The sequence below is a fragment of the Rhinolophus hipposideros genome, assembly GCF_964194185.1.
Source record: "Rhinolophus hipposideros genome assembly, chromosome: 17".
Lineage (NCBI taxonomy): Eukaryota > Metazoa > Chordata > Mammalia > Chiroptera > Rhinolophidae > Rhinolophus > Rhinolophus hipposideros.
The window spans coordinates 46,483,430-46,508,740 of NC_138063.1; the positions used below are offsets into that span (position 1 = coordinate 46,483,430).

The 25,311-nt window shown below is 34.5% G+C and overlaps 1 protein-coding gene across 4 annotated transcripts in view; it reads right to left on the reverse strand.

The window, feature by feature from the left end:
- Positions 1 to 25,311, reverse strand: part of DLGAP1 (DLG associated protein 1) — a gene marked incomplete at its 5' end in the record, with an annotated part of 855,165 nt that overhangs the window by 560,234 nt on the left and 269,620 nt on the right. For 3 of the 4 annotated variants that reach the window (XM_081077977.1, XM_081077978.1, XM_081077976.1), the window contains one exon: positions 11,533 to 11,663. The exons of the other annotated variant lie outside the window; for it this stretch is intronic. The remainder of the gene's footprint in view (positions 1 to 11,532; positions 11,664 to 25,311) is intronic. 4 annotated transcript variants of the gene reach the window in all.

The window sequence follows — 25,311 nt, forward strand, 5'->3', positions numbered from 1 at the left end:
AAGCAATATGATATTGGCAGAAAAACAGACACACAGACCAATGGAATAGAACTGAGAACCCAGAATTAAACCCACATAAATATGGACAGATAGTTTTTGACAAAGAAGCATAAAACATACAATGGAGAAAAGACAGCCTCTTCAATAAATGGTGCTGGGAGAATTGGAAAGCCACGTGCAAAAGAATGAAACTGGACTGCTATCTGTAACCATGTACAAAAATTAATTCAAAATGGATCAAAGACTTAAGCATAAAACTTGAAACAATAAACTGCATAGAAGAAAACATAGGTACTAAACTTATGGACCTTGAGTTCAAAGAGCATTTTATGAATTTGACTCCAAAGGCAAGGGAAGTAAAAGTTAAAATAAATGAATGGAACTACATCAAACTAAAAAGTTTTGCACAGCAAAAGAAACTATCAACAAAATAAAGAGGCAAGCAACTGAATGGGAGAAGATTTTTGCAAGTAGTGCCTCCAATAGGGGGTTAATATCCAAAATATATAAGGAATTCATACAACTCAACCAAAAATAAAACAACCCAATTGAAAAATGGGCAGAGGATCTGAAGAGCCGTTTCTTCAAAGAGGACATACAAATGGCAAATAGGCATATAAAAAATGCTCAACATCACTAATCATCAGAGAAGTACAAATAAAAATCACAATGAGATATCTCCTCACACCAGTTAAAATGGCTATCATCAACAAGACAAATAGTGTCAAGTGTTGGAGAGGCTGTGGAGAAAAAGGAACCCTCATACACTATTGGTGGGAATGCAGACTGGTGCAGCCGCTGTGGAAGGCAGTACGGAGGTTTCTCAAAAAATTAAGAATAGAATTACTATATGACCCAGCAATCCCTCTCCTGGGTATCTACCCCAAAATTCTGAAAACATTTATCCATAAAGACATGTGTGTTCCAATGTACATTGCAGCTTTATTTATGGTGGCCAAGACATAGAAACAACTAAAATGTCCTTAATAGATGAATGGATAAAGAAGTTGTGGTATATATACACAATATAATACTATTCTGCCATAAGAAAAAATGAAATAGTACTATTTGTGACAATATGGATGGATCTTGAGATTATAATGCTAAGCCAAATAAGTCAGACAGAAAATGTAGAGAGCCATATGATTTCACTGATATGTGGTATATAAAATAGAAAACAACAAAAGAGAAACAAATGAAGAAACAAAAACTTATACAGAGACAACAGTTTAGGGGTTATCAGAGGGTAAGGGGTAGGAGGGCTCTAGAAGAGGGTGAACAGTGTCTAACATATGGTGATGGAAAGAGAACTGACTCTGGGTGGCGAACACACAATGTGACATATGGATAATGTATTACAGAATTGTACACTTGAAATTTATGTAACTTTACTAACAATTGTCATCCCAATAAACTTTCATTGAAAAAAATTACCTTTTACTCGGCAACAATTAAAAATCATTCTCTGTAACTGCTGAGAATCAGTGCTATATTTAAGTGAATAAACTGAAATCTCAAAGCCCATGTTAAATATTCTGAAATTGATCTATTTTAAGTCTTTTAAAATTAGGCATATGCTATTTTATGTCAATTTGTCCAGGAGCAGAGAAATAACAATAATATCGTGTAAATTTGCCTCTAAATCAATATACAAGCTCTTCTACTAGCCAATAATTATTATAATGAAGTGACGAAATTGAGCCCTTGGTCACAAAGGCTGGCTGCGTTTGCTTTTAGTCTGAATAGAAATAGTCACCCCAAAGATATTTCATAATAGAAAACCAAAAGCAGTGTTTAAAGAACTATACTAGGCCTATTCTTTAATTACCATATTTTGCAATGTCAATGCACATCATTATCTGTAATAACCACAGTTTTAAAAAATGTAGTTATGTTTTGAGCTGATCGAAAACTATGCTTTAGCATCTTCCAAGACAGTAAATGTATAACGTCAGTATAACTCACCTACCTAATAAGTACATCAAGTAGATATGGTTGATATCAGGTCTCCTGAAGACTCTGCCATTGAAGGATAACACTAAAACATCCTGATCTAAAATTCATCAATAGTAACACATGAGAAGACATAATAAGCCAATATATAATTTTTTGTTACAAATTTATAACCATCTTCACTCACAAACTTGATAAATGCTAAATTGAAGATACCTCTTCTAATATATATATATATACTCACTATTCAAAAGTATATATTTTTTTATTATGGAATCCTTATTCACTACTTTTGAGAGAGAGAGAGATACACCGAAATTCACAAAAACAACAACAACAAAAACACCCTGAATGGCAACTGTTGGAAAAAAATCCAAAGGGTGAATTAACAGTTGTAGTTGAACTACCTTTTATTATTCATACCTGCAAGTCGTGCTCAAGAAATACAGTGAATGTCTAAATTAAAAATAATTTATTACAGTAAAAGACATATTGCCATTAATCCCCCTCAAAGTACTCCCCCTCACTTCAAACACACTTATCCCACAATTCTTGCCCTTTATGAAGCAGCTCTGGAACTCCTCTTTCATGAATGTTTTTAGTTGTGCTGTCATGGCTGTTTCAATGTCCTGAAACGATTCAAAACATTTACCTTTCGTGGTCATTTTGATTTTGGGGAACAGCCACAAGTTGCATGGTGCCAGATGCAGTGAATAAGTTAGATGAGGACACAGAGTAATGTTTTAATTTGACAGAAATTGCCTTATATTAGAAGTGATGTATGAAACAGAACCTTTCCGTTGTGATCAACAAATGTGGTGAATGCTGCTGCCGAGTGCCATCCAACAGAAAAGCAGGGATCTTCAGTATGGGAGGCAGCAGGTCAAACCTTAGTAACAGTGTGTGACAAGTTTCAACTTGTTCGGTGCAGTCAGTCGGGTGTGAGCTACAGTTAAGAGAAGTTGTGTTTTAAAGTGTGCCATAAATCATCGTGATGGATCATGACAACGCATTATGTCACACATCCTTTCTGGTATATGGTAATTTCTGCCAAATAAAAACTTTACAGTGTGTCCTCATCTAGTTTGTTTACTGGATCTGGCACTGTGCTACTTCTGGCTCTTCCCCAAAGTCAAAATGACCATGAAAGGTTAACATTTTGAATCAATTCAGGACATCGAGGCAGCCAAGACAGCACAACTAAAGACGTTCACAAAAGAGGAGTTCCAGAACTGTTTCAGAAAGTTACAAGAACGATGAGATAAGTATGTTCAAAATGAGGGGGAGTATTTTGAGGAGGATTAATGGCAATGTGTCTTTTACTGTAGTAATTGTTTTTTAATTTAAACGTTCACCATATTTCTTGATCGTACCTCATATATTCCTCACTGTTCCTTTAGAAGACCCAGTGAGGCAAACATGTTACAGGTGACAAGTTTAGCCCATCCATGTGAAAGCATACTGTAAATTGTAGAGTTCCCCAAAAAAAGAAGTTTGTTGTAACTTAGTTTCTTTGGTTTCCTCATGGTTTACATTGGGCAGTAGAAGTAAATTGTGCACATGCTTTCCATTGTCAATGCCATCACAATAAATTGTCTGTTAAAATGCTAACTTTTATAGTACTTAGGTGAGACAGTCTACTCCTGAGGCAAAAACAATGAACTGAAAGACAGGGAGGAAGCCTCTTTTTATTTTCTTTATTGCCATCATAGGTGGATCAGTGTGGAGGGCTAACTCTAGAAAATGCTATGGATACTAATTTTGTCGTGGGCATTTTTCTGTGTCCTTTTTCAGTACATTTGTCTCATTTTTATATATTTTTTTCAAATTTTGTTATTAAAGTTTGTCTTCATTAAACTCTAATACCTGACAAAAAGTGGCCCAGCCCAGAGAGCTTCTTCATCTCTGCATACCTAAGACAATCCATCCTAACTAAGAGGCATTCAGTGGCATGGCCATAAAAAGCTCATTCAGCTTCTTCAGGTAGTGCCAACTGGGACCAATAAAAAAACCTTCAGTAAAACCAGATAAACCCAACAGACAGAAATAACAATGGAAAGGCACTGATAGATAAACTGCCATTGGAACCATGGCCCAAAAAAAGTAGAAGAGGACCTGCATATTAGATTTATACTGACTACTACTTATAAAATATTTAAATATAATAGGACTAAAGGTCTTCTAACTTAACAGACAAAATGTCCAGGATACAATTAAAAAACTACCTGTCATACCAAAAAACCCCACAAAAAAACAAACAAACAAAAAAACACATCACAATTTACATGAGAAAGAACAATCTTGATGTCAAGAATGAGATGAGTCAGATGGTTGAATTACCTGACAAAGATTTTAAAAAGCTATCAAATAACTGTTTCAACAGTCAATTACATAGTCTTTTGGAACATATGGAAATATAAAAAATTTCAGCAAATAAATATGTTATAAAAAATAACCAAATGGAAATTATAGAATTGAAAAATATAACAATAACAGAAATAATAAAAGAAAACTTGGTGGATGGGCTCAAAAGAAGACTAGAGAGGATAGAGAACAGATCAATTGAATTTACTCAATTTGAACAACAGAGAAAAGATAATATTTTTAAAATAAACAGAAATTTCAGGGGCCTTTAGGTCAGTAACAAAATATCCTACATTTATATCGCTGGACTCCCAAAAGGAGAGGAGAAAGAGAATGGGTGGGCCTGAAAGAATATTCAAAGAAATAGTGGCTGAACACTTCCCAAATCTGGTAAAATACACACATCTACAGTTTCAAGGAGCTGAGAAAATCCCAAACAGAAAAAAATACACAAAAAAGAAATACACACCAAGACACATTATAATGAAACTTCTGGCTGTGAAAAACAAAGAAAATATTTGAAGGCAGCCAAAGAGATACAAGTGTTTTTATAGAACACCAATTTGAATAACAGCAGATTTCACATTTGAAACCATGGAATACAGAAGAAAGTGGCAAAATATTTTTCAAATGACGAAAGAAGAAAACTGCCAACTGCAAATTCAGTATTCAGCAAAAGTATTCTTCAGAAATGAAGAGGAAATAAAGACATTCTTATACATAGGGAAATTAAAAGAATTTGTCACTAGCAAACTTAACTCTAAAGACTGGCTACAGAGAGTTCTTTAAACAGAAAGGAAATAATAAAAGAAAGAATCTTGGAGCATAAGGGAAAAAGAAACAAAAACAAAATCAGAAATACAGCCATATATATATATACATACATATATATACGTATATACATATATACGTATATATATATGTATATATATATTCCTTTTAATTATGAGCTCCATAAATAATATTTGATTATTGAAAAAAGAGGCAATCTGATATTCAAGACAATGACATCTAAATGTGTGGGAGGTAAGGAACCTAAACAGAAGTGAGATTTCCATATATTCAGGTGGTAAAATGTTGGTACCAGTAGGCTGTAATAAGTCACATATGTATATTATAATACCCAGAGTAACCACTATGAAAACTATGAAATGAAATACACTCGAAACCACTGTAGAGAAAATATTTCAAATCACATACGTGATAAGGGATTAATATGCAGCACATAGAAAGAACACTTATAATTCAACAATGACAAGAACAAATAACTCAATTGAAAAATGATCAAAGGACTTGAATAGACAGTTATCCACAGAATATATACAGTCAATTAGCCCATGAAAAGATGATTGACATCACTAATCAGTAGGGTAATGCAAATCAAAACCATGTGAATGCCTCACACTTCTTAGAATGTCAGTCATCAAAAAGATAAGAAATAAGTGTTGGTGAGGATGTGGGGAAAAGGAAACCCTTGTGTACCATTGATGGGAATGTAAATTTGTGCAGCTACTATGGAAAACAGTATGAGGTACCCCCCAAACTAAAAATAGAACTACCTTATGACTCAGCAATTCCACTCCTGGGTTTATATCCAAAGGAAATGCAAAAAGGATATTGAAGAGATATATGCACTCCCGTGTTCATTGCAGTATTATTCATAATACCCAAGATAGGGAAACAATGGATGAATGGATAAAGATGTTATATATTTTTTCCAATAGCATGTTATTTATATATGTATACATATATACACTATGCTGTACATTAGATCCTCACAACTTATTCATCTTCTAACTGGAAGTTTATATTCTTTGACCAACATTTTCCCTTTTTTTCCAACTTCCAACCCCTGGTAACAACTTGTCTACTCTCTGTATCTATGAGTTCCGCTTTTTTTAGATTCCACATATAAGTGACATAATACAGTATTTGTCTTTCTCTGTCTGACTTATTTCACTTCACATAATACCCTTAAGGTCCATCCATATTGCTACAAATGGCAGAATTTTCTTTTTTTTTCATGGCTGAATAATATCAATTAAATATGAATAAGTTCTGGGGCTATAACATACAGTATGGTTATTATAGTTAATACTACAGAGGGTGATAAAAATGTATACACATTTTAAGAAAGGAAAACTATACTTAAATTATAATACTCAATATATTCTGATAACAAAAGATGAATACAAGTCATGTTTGACTTCTGCAATTACAAGAGGAGCTCAAAGTGGTTACCATCAAAGTCCAGACACTTCTGATTATGGTGAACTACTGCTTGAGCAACACTGACCAAAGTGTCCACTTGTATACATTTTTTGGGTACCCCTGGTATGTTATATACTTTCAAGTTGCCAAGAGAGTAGATCTTAAATGTTCTTACCACACACAGACACACACACACACACACACACACACACACACACACACACACACACGGTAACTATGTAACATGCTGGAGGTGTTAGCTAAGGCTATGGTGGTAATCATTTTGCCACCAGTTGACATGTAATATTGCATAAATTTAAGGTATGCAATGTATTGATTTGACACACTTATATATTGTGTGACACACTTATATATTGTCAAATCAATACATTGCATACCTTAAATTTATGCAATATTACATGTCAATTATCTCAAAGCTGGAAATAAAAAAAATAAAATAAAATAAAATAAAATAAAAAAGTAAAATAGAATGGTGCAGCTGCTGTGGAAAACAGCATGGTGGTTCTTAGAAATACTAAACATAGAATTACTATATAATACAGCAATTCCACTTCTGGTATATAACCAAAAGAATTGAAAGCAGATACTCTATATCTAACAGATATTTGTAAGCTCATGTTCACAGCAGCCTCATTCAGAATCGCCCAAAGGTAGAAACAACCAAACTATCCATTGATAGATCAATGAATAAACAAAGTGTGTTATGCAAACAATTGAATATTATTCAGCCTTATTAAAATTCTAATGCATGCTATAACATGGGTAAACCTAGAAGACATTATGTTAAGTAAAATAAGTCAAACACAAAATGACAAATATTGCATGATTCCACTTATATGAGGTTCTTAGTATAAGCAAATCATAGAGAAAGCCGAACAGTGGTTATTAGGGGCTCAGGGAAAAGGGGTTTGTGGAGTTAGTGTTTAATGGATATGGAGTTTCAGTTTGAGATGATGAAAAAGTTCTGCAGCTGATGGTGATGACAGTTGCACAACAATGTCAATGTATTTACTGCTACTGAACAGTATACAGTTGTGCACTGCAAAATGTTTTGGTCAGTGATGGACTGCACACATAACGGTGTGCATGACATTACCTATAATGGATCTGAAAAGTTAATACCATCTAGTGACATTGTAGCCAAGGTAAGGTTGTAGTGCAATACATTACTCACGCGTTTATGGTGATGCTGGGGTAAACAAACCTACTGTGTGTCAACTATATCTTAAAAAAAAAGAGAAAAAACCTGCCGTGCTGCCAGTCATACAAAAGTATAGCACATACAATTATGTACAGTACATAGCACTTGGTAGTGATAATAAATGACTACCCTACTGGTTTATGAATTTACTATCCTATATTTTTTATCTTTATTTTAGAGTGTCCTCTTTATAGTTATAAAAAAATGTTTGCTGTAGAACAGTATGCCATGTTACAGTGGTAGCAGCCTGGTACATTTCATTTATTCTGTCTGTTGATTGTATCATTTTTTTTCTCATGCTTAATTTAATCTTGTGTTGTTTTACGCAGTAACATGCTGTACAGGCTTGTACTCCAGTAGCAATAAGCTGTACTGTATAAGCACCTAGGTTTGTGTAAGTGCACTCTATAATGTTCATATAAAGACAACATCACCTAATGATGCATTTCTCAGAACGTATTTCCATAGTTGTCAAGTGGTGCATCATTGCACTCTTAAGAATGGTTAAAGTGGTAAATTTTATATTATATATATTTTATTACAATAAGAATTATAAATAAATCAACAGTGACTCATAGAAACGTTCAACTAATGCACAGAAAGGGAAGAAAAGAGAAACAGAACAAAACCAGAGTAAATAACAACAAAAAACACAATGAAATGGGCAACTTATGCGCTAACATTCCAATAATTCCCTTATGTATAAATAGCCTAAATACAATCAATGATAAAAGGATCAGTCTGTTAGACATAACGGTTCTAATCATAAATGTGTATGCAAGAAACAGAATGTCAAAATACATAAAACAGAAACTGATAGAGCTGCAAAGTAAAACAGAAAAATCCACAATTATAGTTGGGACTTCAACACTGTCCACTTAAAAACTGATAGAACCACCAGAGTCAGAAAAGATAGAGAAGATTTGAACACAATCAACTAACAGAATCTAATTGACATATGCAGAACTACACCCAACAGCAGAGTATACTTTTATAACTGAACATTCACTGAAACTTCAAGATAGGTCAGATCCTGGGCCATAAAACAAACCTCAACAAAATTACCAGTATTGAAATCATAGATGATGTGTTCTCCAACCATAATGGATTCAAACTAGAAATGAGTAACAGAAAGCTAACAATTTTTTTTCTAAATGAGTAGACATTAAACTATAGACTTCTAAATAATCCAGTTGTCAAAGAGCAAGTCTCAATGAAAAAATTTAAAAATATATAGACTGAAGGGAAAAGAAACTCAAAATATGTAGGGTGCAGTTTAAGCAGTGCTGAAAGAGAAATTTATTGTACTAGAAATGAGAAAAAGTCTCAAATCAATAATTTCAGTTTCACAAGAAACTAGAAAAGGATTAACAAAAGAAACCCAAGGCAGCAATAGAAAAAAATCAGTGAATGAGTCCACTTATATATGAATTTTTTCAATAATATATTGGAAAATTTTTGCATATTTGTGGCAATTTGAAAAAAACTAGCAGATGAACTGTGTAGCCTAAAAAATATCAAAAAAAAAAGAAAAAGTCATGAAGGCATAACATGTATGCATGTATTTTCTCTTCCTTATGATTTTCTTAATAACATTTTCTTTTGTCTAGCGTACTTTGTAAGAATGCAGTGTAGAACCCATATACAAAATGTACTAATTGACTAAATTATCGGTAAGATTTCTCGCTAACGGTAGGCTATTAGTACTTAAATTTTTAGGGAGTCAAAAGTTATACATGGATTTCCGACTATGCGGGGGTTGGTGCCCCTGACCCGTAGTTGTTCAAGGATCAACTGTAGTAGTAAATTTAATTTAACAATGTATAAACAGAATTACACACCATGACCAACTGGCACAATGTTGGTTCAACATACTAAAATCAGTCAATGCAATCCAAGTTACCAAAAGCTAAAGAAGAAAATATCATATGATCATATAAATTTACATTAAAAGACTATTTGACAAAATTCAACATACATTTATGTTAATAACTCTCAGGAGATTAAGAATAGAGGAAAATTACCTCAGCTTGATAAAGAACAATATAAAAAATCTATAGCTAACATCATACTTAAATATCACACTTGAATACTATCTGCTTTTCCCTAAGATCAGAAACAAGGCAAGGATGACTGCTCTTACCACTTTATATTCAACATAATACCAGAAGTTTTAGCCACTGTATTAAGGCAGGAGAAAAGCATACAGATTGAAAAGGAAGAAATAAAATGTCTCTATTTGAAGATCATATGACTGTCTATATAGGAGATTCCAAGTAATCTAAAGAAAAAAAAAACCCAAACAAATAAAAACAAAAAAACTTTAGCACTAATAAGTGATTTTAGCAATTCTGCAGGATACAACATCAACATCCAGAGATCAATCACATTTCTGTATACTAACAATGCATGTGTGGAAAAAAATTGAAAACACAATGACAAAGAATAAAAATGAGAAATCAATCTACTCATATTAAGGCTTAATACATAGCTACAGTTAAGACAGTTTGGTACTGGTAGAAGTAGAGACAATTCTATGGAACAGAATAAAGAAACCCAAAATGGACCCACACCATTATGCTCAGCAGGTTTTTGACAAAGGTGTGAAAACAATTCAATGGATGAAGGGATAACCTGTCAACAAATAGTGTTTGAGCAATTAGATATCCACAGGCAAACAAAATAAACCTCAACCTACACCTCACACCTTATATAAAACTTAACTCAGGATGGATTATGAATTCAAATATAAAATGTAAAACTATAAAACTTTAAGGAAAAAAACCAAAAATCGTTGGGAAATTTGACTGAACAGTTTTTCGAGTTGACACTATAGAAGACCATGCATAGAAAAAAATGGATAAATCTACTTCATCAAAATTAAAAAGTGTTGCTCTGTGAACATTCATGTGAAGAGGATGAAAAGCTACAAAGTAGGAGAAAATACTTGCGTATCACTTATCTAACAAAGGACTACTATCTAGAATAAAGAACTCTCAAATTCAAAAGCAATAAAAAACTCAAATCAAACAGAAATTGTGCAAAAGCCTTGAGTAGACATTTCAACAAAGAGAGTATACTGATGGCAAATAAATACATAAAAAGATATTGAATATCATTGACCATCAGAGAAGTGCAAATTCAATCATAACAATGATATACAACTATGAGAAGTGTTAACATAAGTGATAGTAACAACATCAAATGCTGATAAAGATGAAGAGAAATTGGATCATTCACCTCTGGCTGGTGGGAAGGGAAAATGACATAGAAACTCTGGAAAACAGTCTAGCAGTTTCTTATAAAACTAAATATACAACTACAATATGACTCAGCAATTGCACATTTATTGTAGAAAAATGAAAACTTAATATAAGTTAAGAATATAATTAATATAAGACCCGGTCTTATTTTACTATAATGTAAAACCGAGTCTTATATAAGAATGGGTCTTTTTTTTTTTGCTCCAAAAGATGCATTAGAGCTGACTGCCCAGCTAGGTCTTATTTTAGGGGAAACAGGGTATATTTATAGCAGCTTTATTCATAATAGCCAACACCTTTAAAAAGACCAGGTGTCTTTCAAGTGATGAACAGCTAAACATGCAATGGAATAGTACTCTGCAATAAAAAGTGTGAACTATTAATATAAGCAACTGCTTGGATGAATCTCTAGGACATTAGATGAATGAAAAAAGGCGATCTTAAAAAGTTACATATCATTTATAAATGATATCATTTTTAAAGTGTCAAAATTGAGACAGAGAACAGATTAGTTCTTACCAGAATGTAGGGATGGGGGTGGGGTGGAAGATAGCACCTGAGGGAGGTGGGTGTGCCTATAAAAGGTCTCACGAGGGATCCTGTGGTGACTGAAATGTTCTGTATCTTGACTGTGATGGTAGATTCATAACCTAAGTACAAGTGATAAAATTATACAGAACTAAGTATACAAACATACATACCCACAAATTAATACAAGTAAAATTGTTGAAACCTTAATAATATTGGTGAATTTTATCAATGTCAATATCCTGGTTGTGATATACTCTAGTTTTTCAAAATGTTACCATTGGTGGAAACTGGGTAAAGTATTCATGGTATCTCTCTATTATTTCTTTTCTTTTTTTTATTAAAGTTTATTGGGGTGACAATTGTTAGTAAAGTTACATAGATTTCAGGTGTGCAATTCTGTAATACATCATCTATATCTCACATTATGTGTTTACCACCCAGAGTCACCTCTCTTTCCATCACCATATATTTGATCCCCCTTACCCTCATTTCCCAGTCCCCTTCCCCCTTCCCCTCTGATAACCACTAAACTATTGTCTATGTCTATGAGTTTTTGTTTCTTTATTTGTTTGTCTTATTTTTTGGTTGTTTTCAGTTTTATATACCACATATCAGTGAAATCATATGGTTCTCTGCTTTTTCTGTCTGACTTAGTTTGTTAGCATTATAATCTCAAGATCCACCCATGTTGTCACAAAGTGTCCTATTTCATTTTTTTTATGGCAGTATTCCATTGTGTATATATACCACAACTTCTTTATCCATTCATCTATCGAAGGACACTTTTGTTGTTTCCATGTCTTGGCCACTGTAAATAAAGCTGCAATGAACATTGGAGCACACACATCTTTATGGATAAATGTTTTCAGATTTTTTGGGTAGATAACCAGGAGAGGGATTGCTGGTCGTATGGTAATTCTATTCATAATGTTTTGAGGAACATCCACACTGCTTTCCACAGCGGCTGCACCAATCTGCATTCTCATGAACAGAGTATGAGGGTTCCTTTTTCTCCACAGCCTCTTCAACATTTGTTACTATTTGTCTTGTTGATTATAGCCATTCTAACTGGGGTGAGGTGATATCTCATTGTGGTTTTTATTTGCATTTCTCTGATGATTAGTGATGTTGAGCATTTCTTCACATGTCTAGACATTTTTAAAAGAAATTGAGGATGACACAATGAAATAGAAAGACATTCGATGCTCATGGATTGGAAGAATCAACATAGTAAAAATGGCCATATTACCCAAAGTAATATACAGATTTAATGCCATCCCCATCAAAATCCAAACGGCATTTTTTAAAGAAACAGAACAAAAAAATCATCAGATTTGCATAGAACCACAAAGACCCTGAATAGCTAAAGCAATCCTAAGAAAAAAGGAACAATGCTGGAGGTATCACACTCCCTGACTTCACCTGTACCACAGGGCAACGATAATCAAAACAGTATGATACTGGCAGAAAAACAGACACGCAGAACAATGGAATAGAATTTAGAACTCAGAAATAAATCCACATAAATATGGACAGATAATTTTTGACAAAGAAGCATAAAACAGACAATGGAGAAAAGACATCCTCTTCAATAAATGGTGCTGGGAGAATTGGATAGCCACATGCAAAAGAATGAAACTAGACTGCCATCTGTCACCATGTACCAAAATTAACTCAAAATTGGATCGAAGACCTAAACATAAGACCTGAAACAATAAACTGCATAGAAAAATAACGTAGGTACTAAACTATGAACCTTGGGTTCAAAGATCAATTTATGAATTTTACTCCAAAGGCAAGGAAAGTAAAAGCTAATCTAAAACAATGGGATGATATCAAACTAAACGGCTTCTGCACAGCAAAAGAAACCATCGACAAAATAAAGAGGCAACCAACTGAATGGGAGACGATTTTTGCAAACAGTGCGTCCAATAAGTGGCTAACATCCAAAATATATAAGGAACTCATACAACTCAACAACAAAAATGTAACAATCCAATTAAAAAACGGGCAGAGGACTTGAAGAGACATTTCTTCAAAGAGGACATACAAATGGACAATAGACAGGAAAAAATGCTCTCTATTATTTCTTAAAACTGCATGTGAGTCTACAATGATCTCAAAAACATTTTCAATTAAAAAAACATTAAGCTTAGTTTAAATTTAAGGTCCAATGAAAATCCTAATATTCATGAATGATAATACAAGACAATAGAACAATTTATATTTCCAATATAGTATGTGCTAAACTCATCATAAATTTACTTTATGTTTGTGATTTGAATTTTAATTTTTTCTCGGATAATATGTTTTATTGTGGTAAAATATATAAACAAAATGACCATTTCAACAATTCTTAAGTATGCAGTTCATTGGCATTAAGTACATTCACAATGCTGTACAACCATCATCACTATTTATTTCCAGAATGTTTTCATCATCCCAAACAGAAATGCTATACCTATTAAGTCATAACTTCATATTTGTCCTTCTTCTCCACACTGGTAATCACTATTTTACTTCCGTCTCTATGAATTTATCTATTTTAGATACCTCATATAAGTGGAAACACATAATATTTGTCTGGCTTCTTTCATTTATCATAATGTCGTCTAGGTTAGTCCATGTTATAGCATGTATCAGAATTTCATAAAGCTATATAAGCACATTTAATTTATTGATTCATCAAAAGGTTGCTTCCACCTTTGATTATTGTGAGTATGCTGCTGTAAACATGGGTGTATAAATATCAGTTTAAGTCCCTGCTTTCAATTCTTTTGGGTATATACCAGAGATGGAATTGGTGTATCACATGGTAATTCTATGTTTAACTTTTTGAGGAACTTCCATACTGCTTTCCATAATGAGTGCACAATTTAAATTTTCACCAGCAATGCACAAGAGTTCCAATTTCTCCACATCCTCACCAACACACACACACGTGCGTGCACACACACACTCACACACACACACACACCAGCCAACTCAAGGGTGTGAAGTGGTACCTCACTGTGGTTTTGATTTGCATTTCCCTAATGTGGACAATAATTTTTAAGACACATTCATTTAAGCGTGAAAAGAGCACAACCTGTTCCACCCTTGTGATCAGAAAAATAAATTACTTTGAATCTTATGCTATAAATGTCCATATATTACCTATACTCAAGGAAGATAACCTTAAAATATATACAGCAAATTACAAGCATCTATTGTTGCAGTTCTCATTAATGTGTACTGTTTGTTGTGAATAGTTTAAAAAAATATTCCAGTTCCCTCAATGATCTGATCTCAGCCCTCAATGAAAGATTTCATGTTTCCCTATAGAATTAACTAAAGCTCAGTTTGCTGAACTCCCAGGTGTATTTTTATTTTAAATTGTTATTAATTAAAATAAATACATCCTTAATGTTTTACTGTATGAATGATGCAATACTTGGATGGGCAGAGCACTGAGTCTAGTTCTAGTCCTTGTTCTTCCTCTCTAGTTGTGTCATTGTAAACCAGTCACATAATTCTTTACAAGACTCTGTTGTCTTGGATGAGGAGAACAGGTATCAGAGCCTGGTATCATTGCTCAGGTATCAGAGCCTGGGCAAGTCTTCGCTCCATCACTCCCAGTCAAACTCTTAGTGTATCAGGTCCTTGTCTGTAAGATGTGAAAAGTAATACACTCACTGCACCTTACATTTCCTCTGTCAGAATCCAATAAGGTACCTCAGGAGGCAAAGGTAAAGACAGACTGTCAGGGGCTGTTGCAGAGGTTTAGCTGTGAGGGGATGACGGCTTTGAGTAGGCTGGTGGGCGGGCAGGTGGGAAGAACTGGAAAGGTTCTATACATGTTTTTAAGGCAAAGCCAATAGGATTTGCTGTTTCATTGAATGTTGAGCATGAAAGAGATGAGTTGAAAAAGACTCCGAGGTTTGGGGCCTTAGAATTGGGAATAATGGAGATCTGTTTACTTGGATGAAGAAGACTGAGGTTACAAGAGAAAGAAATAAAAAGCATCCAAATTGGTAAGGAGGAAGTAAAATTATCACTATATGCAGATGATATGATACTATATATAGAGAACCCTAAAGACTCCACCAAGAAACTATTAGAACTGATAGATGAATTTAGTAAAGTAGCAGGATATAAAATTAATATTCGGAAATCAGTTGCATTTGTATATACCAATGATAAAATATCAGAAGGAGAAATTAAAAAAAAACAATTCCATTTACAATTGCTCCAAAGACTTTAAAATATCTGGGAATAAATCTAACCAAAGATGTAAAACATCTGTACTCAGAAAATTATACGACACTGAAGAAAGAAATGAAGGAAGACATAAATAGATGGAAACACATTCCATGTTCATGGATAGGAAGAATTAATATAGTTAAAATGTCCATACTGCCTAAGGCAATATACATATTCAACGCAATTCCTATCAAACTACCAACGACATTTTTCACAGAAATAGAACATATACTCCTGAAATTTATATGGGACCATAAAAGACCCCGGATAGCCTCAGCAATCTTGAGAAATAAGAACAAAGTGGGAGGTATAACGATACCTGATTTCAAACTATACTACAAGGCTACAGTAATCAAAACAGCATGGTACTGGCATAAAAATAGACACATAGATCAATGGAACAGAATAGAGAGTCCAGAAGTAAATCCATGCCTATATGCCCATCTAATCTACGACAATGGAAGCAAGAATGTACGATGGGGTAAAGACAGTCTGTTCAATAAGTACTGTTGGGAAACCTGGAGAGACACATGCAAGAAAATGAAGCTGGACCACCTCCTCACACCATATACAAAAATAAATTCAAAATGGCTTAAAGACTTAAATGTAAGATCTGAAACCATAAAATTCCTAGAAGAAAATATAGGAAGAAACTTCATGAACATTACCTGGAATAAGATTTTCACTGATATATCCCCTCGCGCGAGGGGAGTAAGAGAAAAAATAAACATGTGGGATTACATCAAACTAAAAAGTTTTTTCACAGCAAAGGAAACCATCAATAAAACAAAAAGGGATCCTACTGAATGGGAAAAGATATTTGCCAATGATATATCTGATAAGGGATTAATATCACAAATCTATAAAAAACTTACTCAACTCAACTCCAAAAAAACAAACAACCCAATTAAAAAATGGGCAGAGGACTTGAGACATTTTTCTAAAAAGGACATACAGAAGGCAAGAAGACATATGAAGAAATGCTCAACCTCACTAACCATCAGAGAAATGCAAATAAAAACCATAATGAGATACCATCTCACTCCAGTCAAAATGGCTATCATCAGTAAATCAACAAACAACAAATGCTGGCACGGATGTGGAGAAAAGGGAACGCTAGTGCACTGTTAGTGGGATTGCAGATTAGTGCAGCCACTATGGAAAACAGTATGGAGGTATCTCAGAAATCTGAAAATGGAATTACCCTATGATCCAGTAATTCCACTCCTAGGCATCTACCCGGGGAAATCCAAAACTCCAATTCAAAAATCAGTATGCACTCCTATGTTTATTGCAGCACTTTACACAATAGCCAAGATATGGAAAGAACCGAAATGCCCATCAGTAGATGACTGGATTAAGAAGCTGTGGTACATTTATACAATGGAGTATTACGCAGCCATAAAGAAGAAAGAAATCTTATCATTTGCAACAACATGGATGGATCTAGAGAACATTATGTTAAGTGAAATAAGTCAGAAAGAGAAAGACAAGTACCATATGATCTCACTTATATGCGGAATCTAAAGAAAAGAACATGTGAATGAACTAATCAGAGACAGTTTTGAGGACACAAAGAAAAAACCGAGAGTTGTTAGATGGGGTGGGGGGGTGGGGTTGGGGACAAGAGGAAAGGTGAAGGGATTAGGAAGCAGCTGGTAAACACAAAATGGCCTCAGGGTTTTTTGAAAATTAATTTGGGGAACTTATTCAATAATGTAAAGATTTTGTTGGGTATCCGATGGACTTGCATCCTATTTGGAAGACCACCTCAGAGATACTGTGGATGCCTGATCATGGCATTGTACACCAGAAGCTAAACATTAATGAATGCCAACTATAATTTTATATATATATATAATGTGATGGCTCGGTGTGAGGTAGGAGGGATAATGGATGAAGGGGGGGCGTTCACAGTGTGAGGGATATAAATGATGAATGTCTAAGTATTACCTTGTCTTGTACACCTGAAACTAATAAAAAAAAAAAAGAAGAAGAAGACTGAGGTTGAAAAAGTTTTGGGTGTTAGGGAAGCTCAAGTGTTAGGTTTGGGCATGTTAAGTTAAAAAGTCTACTAGATATGAACATAAGCATGGTAAATACGATGTCTGATTTGTGTTTTATAAAAATTATTGGAGAAGAGTGAGACTGGACATAAGGTCTAGATGGAAGCTCCTTGTATAGACTCAGCAAGAATGAGTCAGGGCATAAAGTAATGCAGTGGCACGAAAAATGAAGAAGGGATTTAAAGGAGTTGAAAACAGAACAGATGATCAGTTGGAGATGAGATAAAAAAAGATAAGGAGAGCTCATGGGTGCCGCCCCCCCCCCCCCCAGAATTCCTGGCATGAGACATTAGGTAACAGTTGAACAGAGTATGGGAGAAGGAACAAATCTCAGAGGGGAAAGATTCATTAAGCTATATAGCAATAACTAATCAAAATCATTTAGATAGAAATTTAAATAAAGTACAGGCCTAACCATTGAGAAGCTCACTGAGAAACAGACAATAAAGTGATGACAGTCAGAAGAGTTTTGTATGTGTGAAAACTGAGTCTGTATGAGTGATATGGGTATCACATCTATGAGACAGCTAGGTTTGAAATGCCTGTGGAATAAGATAGTAATCCAGTTGCTTGCTCCTGTTTTTTTTAAATTTGCAAGTATTATTCTGCAATGTTACATATCTCCTTTCTTCAAGCCACCTAAAAGCATTTACAGAGTTAAATAAGAATAACATTACTTACTGCCATCCCAGACATTCTCCACAAAAAAGAATAAGTCAAAGTATTTGGCAAATCATGAAATAGAATACTAGTATTCATTCAGGTTTTACATTTGTTCACTTTTGGTGGGGGTAGGGGTGGGTGGAAGGGGGAGATGAGGACACAGATTGAGAACAATTAGCGCATGCTTCTGTTCTTATTCCTTCACTGAGCTCTGTTTTTAAAAACACCACAATTTTAAGACTTAAATATGCATACGACTATATATATTACACCATCATGAATTGGATGTGGGAATTATTCATGTTTTGAAGTCCTCTACTCTTCAGTTATCATTTTCTATCTAGAATGAAAAGCAAAAAAACTTACCTTTTATTCAGGAATACAATACTAACATTTAAATATATATGTGTGTGTGTGTGTGTGTGTGTGTGTGTGTGTGTGTGTATATATATATATATATATATATATATATATATATATATATATTAGTCTGAGAAGACCTATACAAATAATTCCTTGAAATTAATGTTAAATTGTGTTCTCTGCAACCCACATTCATTTTTAATTGTTAAATACAGAAAGCATTTTGAGGAAGGGAATTATTTGAGATAAAAAATCCACTTAGCAGTTGAGAATAAATGCTTTCAGGAAATCATTCAGTTATTTGCTAAAGTAATTTTTGTTTTGGAAATGTCAAACCCACTCATAATCCTAGCTTCTAAGTTCTTTAATGTTTAAGACCAAAAATGTCATAGAAAAAAATAATCACAAAATATGGTCATTATATGCTTCTAAGTAATAAAAGCTTGATTCCCCAGCACTAAGCCAACTTACTTATATCCCTTTTACAAACCAGCTTGTGAATCTATATTTGGAAAAATTACAAATTCAGGTCTTGTCCTCTTTAAATACACTAGTGACTAAGCAACCAGGGTACAGAAACTCTTAGACCTTGTTTTTCAAAGGTTATTTCTCTTGGCGCTTGAGATAAAGAAGTTCAAGAAATGGGGAAATCATTGTGATAATGTCACAATTAATGTCACCATATTACAGAGGTAAAGACAGTTCATTATAAAGTTGATCCGATGGTAGAGAACCTTTACTAAAGACACAAACTGCTTAAAAGCAGAGAACTACATTTACAGAGAATGAATCCCAAATAGCAGTTATTATTTTAATTATGACAGTTGTCAATGAAGTTGACACTTTGAAATAATTTCTCTGTTCAGGATAACTGCATCAATGCCAAAGTTTGTCTCTTTTTATTTCTCTGAGTCTCATGACTTAAGAATCACACGTCTTATACACAGGCAAGTTTCTAAATATATCACCATTTAGTCTTGCATGTGCATGTATATGTATGTCTCCTACACATACCCCTTGAATTCTTCATCAGTTTTCTAAGTAGAGAAATAGTTGGATTCCTTTCTATCTAGTTTTACTTCTTCCAAAGCTGATTAACATTATTGAGCCTATCCATGGAATTAAGATAAAATAGCATGATTCAACACAGAAAAATGTCAATTGCTAAGCATAAGGGCGCTGAAATAACCAATCCTAGTCTGGCAAACACTCCAGGCATCCCCCATAGCAACAGAGCTGATGGCATAGCAACGGTAGCTGCTTCACCACAGAAAAATTAGAAGAAATATTCTTGGAAAAAAGTGTAATCTGTGTTAAAGTCAAATATGACATTTTCTTTAACAAAAAAAAACCACCTGTGAATGTATGTGTTACTGTGTTTCCCCAAAAATAAGACCTAGTTGGACCATCAGCTCTAATGCGTTTTTTGGAGCAGAAATTAATATAAGACCTGGTCTTATTTTATTATAAGACCGGGTTTTGTATAATATAATACCAGGTCTTATATTAATTTTTGCTCCAAAAGATGCATTAGAGTTGATGGACCAGCTAGGTCTTATTTTCTGGGAAACACGATAAATACTATTCCTTAACAGTTGTAAATTCTCCAGTGCAGTGTGAAAGCCACTTTGATAACTCTCAAGGCCAAGTACTTTGAAGCTAAAACTTACTAGGTTATTCTCAGCCAAACTGTTATGTTCCTTGAAAAGTTAGAGAAAAATATTTTCTTTATTTTGCTAAAATAAACAGTTTTCCATTATTTTTTAAAAGAATCGTTTGAAAAAAAATTACTGAAGATACAAATTTACTTCATCAGCACTTGAAGACTATTAGGATATAACATGAAATATATTGACTAAAATAAATATTCTAAAATTTCATTGAAGTTAAAATCTGCAGGATTAGATCTGCCAGGCTGTGAGCTGAGCATTTGCACATAATTTGGGCATATTTCACATAAGAAATTTTTTTGAAAGATCTTATTGGGGAAGGTAACAGGACTTTATTGGGGAACAGTGTGTATTTCCAGGACTTTTTATTGGGGAACAGTAGTGTGTTTTTCCCAGGACTCATCAGCTCTACCCAAGTCAAGTTGTTGTCCTTTCAGTCTTAGTTGTGGAGGGCGCTGTTCAGCTCCAGGTCCAGTCGCCGTTGTTAGTTGCAGGGGGCGCAGCCCACTATCCCTTGTGGGAGTTGAACTGGCAACCTTGTGGTTGAGAGGACGCGCTCCAACCAACTGAGCTACCCAGCAGCTCAGTGGCAGCTCATTTACTTCATTCTAGTTGCGGAGGGTCCAGCTCACTGGCCCATGCGGGAATCGAACTGGCAGCCCTGTTGCCCAGAGCTCGCATTCTAACCAACTGAGCCACCCATCTGCCTTCACATAAAAATTTGATCACTGGACATTCCCAGATGTAAGAGAGTCTGAGGTCGGAGCTCCTGTTGTGAATCAAAGTCCACTGCAGCCATCCATAATAGGATCTAGATCTTGGAAGGAACAAATCTTATGAACACCAGCTCTTCCTTTAGTTTTGGTGAAGATTTTCTGAGGGATCTAGGACATCTGAGGGTGAGGCACAACATCTGGAAGAGCCAAGAGTAGACTGGCCTGATACTCAGACGTAGCATCACATTAGCATGGGCTCTGATGATGCTCCCAGGCAGTAATGCACACTGTTTGATCAAATATATACAGATAGTTTTGGCTTAAGTTAAAATTCCTAGATTATTTCCTTTTAGCATTAAAGCAGTCTTGACTATTTTTGTGATTGTTGGTCTTGTTGACTTTATTGCATACCAAATACTGTCGCAATCACTACAGAAGTGTTATCATTCTATGACAGAGGAAATGAGGCAGGGGATAATTTATTCAAAGTCACATAGCTGGTATAACTGGTACGTCAGACCAGACTGACATGTAGGCCCAAGTTCTAACCTCTAGAAGCCTCCCTCTATCCTATGTGGCTCCATTTGCTTCATAATTTTATCTATAATAGAATCAAAATTAATGAAAGTTCTATCTCACCTCCATTCTGTACATGAATCTTAGACTGAAAACTTTAGGTATTTAAAATTATTTTCCCAGTAGCTGCACAAAACACATATCTGACTATTTATTAATTTCATTTATTCCTCCTGAAAATTCTTTCACTTCCATTCCAATGCCACCACCCTATTTAAAACCCTTATTTTATTCATTAAGCAAACACTTACTGATTGCCTTATATTTTTCAAACATAGCACTCAGAACCAAAAAAGGAAAAAAATGCAAAATGTCTTTTTTGCCGTTAATACTTTTAAAATTTTATTGGTGATGGTGATCAGATACTATGTTAAGTCATCTTTTACACACTGACCTTGTTAATCTTTATAGTAATCCTGTAAATAATGTAATATTCCATTTATTTTATATATGGGAAAACTGAGGCTCAAATGGCATAGTAGAATAATTTTTGTTGTGGAAATGTGAAACCCACTCATAAACCTAGCTTCCAGGTTCTTTAATGTTTAAGACCAAAAATGCCGTAGAAAAAAATATAATCACAAAATATGGTCATCATATGCTTCTAAGTAATAAAAAGCCAAGATTACACTCCACCTATGATAGGAGTAAATACAGAATTTAGAACTCGTCTGAAAACACAGTTCATACTCTTTAAACCATTATATTGTTTTCCAATTAACTGTCCATATGGAAATGGCTATGTGAATCATATCAAAACTATGTACCAGGTGTTCAGAAGAGAAATACTTCCTGATGGATTATTATCAGGGAATTTGGACATGCCTGTGAGGGGAAAGGCTGGTGGCCATCCAGGAAGTGGTAAGAGCTGTGTGACTAGCACACAGCCTTCTATGGTGAGGTTGTAACTGATAAACCTGGAAGAGAATAACAAGATATCAGTGTGATTTCTAATTCTGCCACACACAGCTAAGCTCCCTTGGAGAAGGAACTTAATCTCTCCGGTCTTTGGTTTCCATATCTGTAAATTGGGCATAATAATATTTACAAGGTTAAGTTTGCATGTGATGGAGAGTCAATTACGTAGCCTTGACATAGTAATTCTTACAAATAAGGCTTTCATTCTTAGCTAAGGTATTTGTACTTTACTGAGTAGGCAATGGGAATCTGAAAAATGGAGCAACACAGATCTTTGACTTGCTCTCCCTCTCTAAACAATCATGTGTATATCAAAGATTAATCTTCCTTTAATACAACTAATATTTCCTATAACACAACTCTCTCCTGTTGTAGTTCTCATTGCATTCAGAATAAAGCTGAAATGCCTTTGTTTGGAATTTAAGGTTCTGTTTAAGCCTCATCACTCCAGACACCAGTTTTGGCATCAGCTATACTCATCTATTCAGGGTCCACCCCAAAGTAGAGTGACCAACTCATCCCAGTTTGCCTGGGATTTCATACTTTTAGCACTGAAAGTTTTTTGTCTGTGAAATCCTTTTATCCTAAGGAAACTGGGAGAGTTGGTCACCCTACTTCAGAGGCATTACAGTTTCCCAAGTTTCCATATATTTGACTTCTTCACCTATGTTGCTCTGTCAGGAAGTGCACAACTTCCAACTTTTAATCCAACACAATAACATGAATTATCTGGATCATCTGGTGTTAATTGGAGCAGATGGCACCTATAGGAGAATTATGATTGGGTTCAATAGATTGAGATCAAATGTTGAAATTTTTTTAAAACTATGTACCTGGAATTAAAATTTAAATACAAAAAAAGTTGCAAAAATAAGAAAAGTATAAAACATACATAACTTATACCCAGATTCAGTAGATAAAATATTAATATTAATACATTTTATCTCTGTTTTATCATTTATGTTCTCTCTCTCACTCTCTCTCCCCATCATATGTAATATTTTTTTAGACAGTAAAGGTCTAAGAAATTTTTAGCATAGTTAGATATGTTCAGAGGCAGGAGAAATCACTTCTAACCAGGAAGAAATAACGAAGGAACTAGCCTGAAGCAAAGAACTACTGGGAAGTTAAATGTTCCTAGTTCTGCTTTAGGAAGACACTCACAAGAGAGTCTAGTACGGTCTGGAAAGAAGAAAAGTCTGGAGACACAGACTAATCAGTCAGGTGCTTAGCAGTTCCATCACCAAAAACCTCTGTTGATAGATAGGGGTTGTGTTTGAGTAAAAATGAAATAATATTCCCTTACTGCCCAAGTTAGATAACAGTGCCTCACATTTTCTTGACTATTTGACCTGACTTAACAAGATGATTTATATCTAAGAGTTTTCACATTTCTTTTTAAAAAAGTAGAGACTCATTTATCACATCCATTTCCTCACCATGGTTATTCATAAATGGAGTGAAAAATTAAGGACCGTAGAAAGAATTGGACTCCTGCGTATTTCATGTGATGGACTAGTTTTTGGCAGAGTTACACAGGATGAGTTCAGGAGTAACTAGAAATAGTCTTCATTCCTAAAACATTGGAATTCTGCTTTTAATTATCATTAAAATGCCACCAGAGATCCATTTAAACAGTTTTTGATAAGAGACAAACTAACAAACTGTATCCAACTGCTACAGGGAGAATTTTTTAATTTCACAGTTGGTTGAAAAATATACTATCACAGTATAAAGGAGGAAATTCAGAAAAGGCTACCTGTGATATAAGAATATACATCAGTAAATGAGAAGAAGCACTATCATCCTGGTCAAAAACACTTTCATATGTATAAAGAAATCTAAAGCTCCTTTATTGGATCTTCTATAGAACTTCAGGGATCCACTTTGCATTTTCTTTATTACTACATCTGGACAAAAATCAACCTTTAGTTGATTGTGTTGCTCCCTCGCTAAAATCTCTTTGGATTTTTTTCTCTCTTTTTTAAGTGTATGGCGTTTTGGCATTCTCATTTCTCACATGGGTCTAATTTATGTGTTGTTCTACTAAACAAATGTGTTTACAGCTGATACTTTGCGTAGATAACGTTCTGTTTGCTCCAGGCAAAGACCTTAGGGGAGTTCTTACTGAGAAAGTAGTAACAGTACCTTGAACTATAAAATACAGGTGTTGTTTTCCTCCATTAGAAGCAACACTGGTAGCAAAGTGTGTATTCTCATCTACAGTGCTAAATGCAGCCAATGAAAGAGAATATGATGGAGGAACTTGCGAAACCTCATGCTTTGCAAATGCATGAGGTTGTGCTGGGGCCTGTTAGTGTCGGCTGGGGAGACCGTTCATTTCTTCCTAAAGCAGGGGGCTACAAACACTGTCTGGTAGCTTGAAGTTGGCCATGGAGAAAGTATACACAAAAACTGCCACAAAAACTGGCAAATGCTGCACAATTTTATTCTGAAACTCGGTTATTAAATATTGCCAGCATACTACTGCCCATAAAAGATCTTTGGATTATAGTGATGCCGTTACTCAGCTCCCTTTTCCCACACAACAAT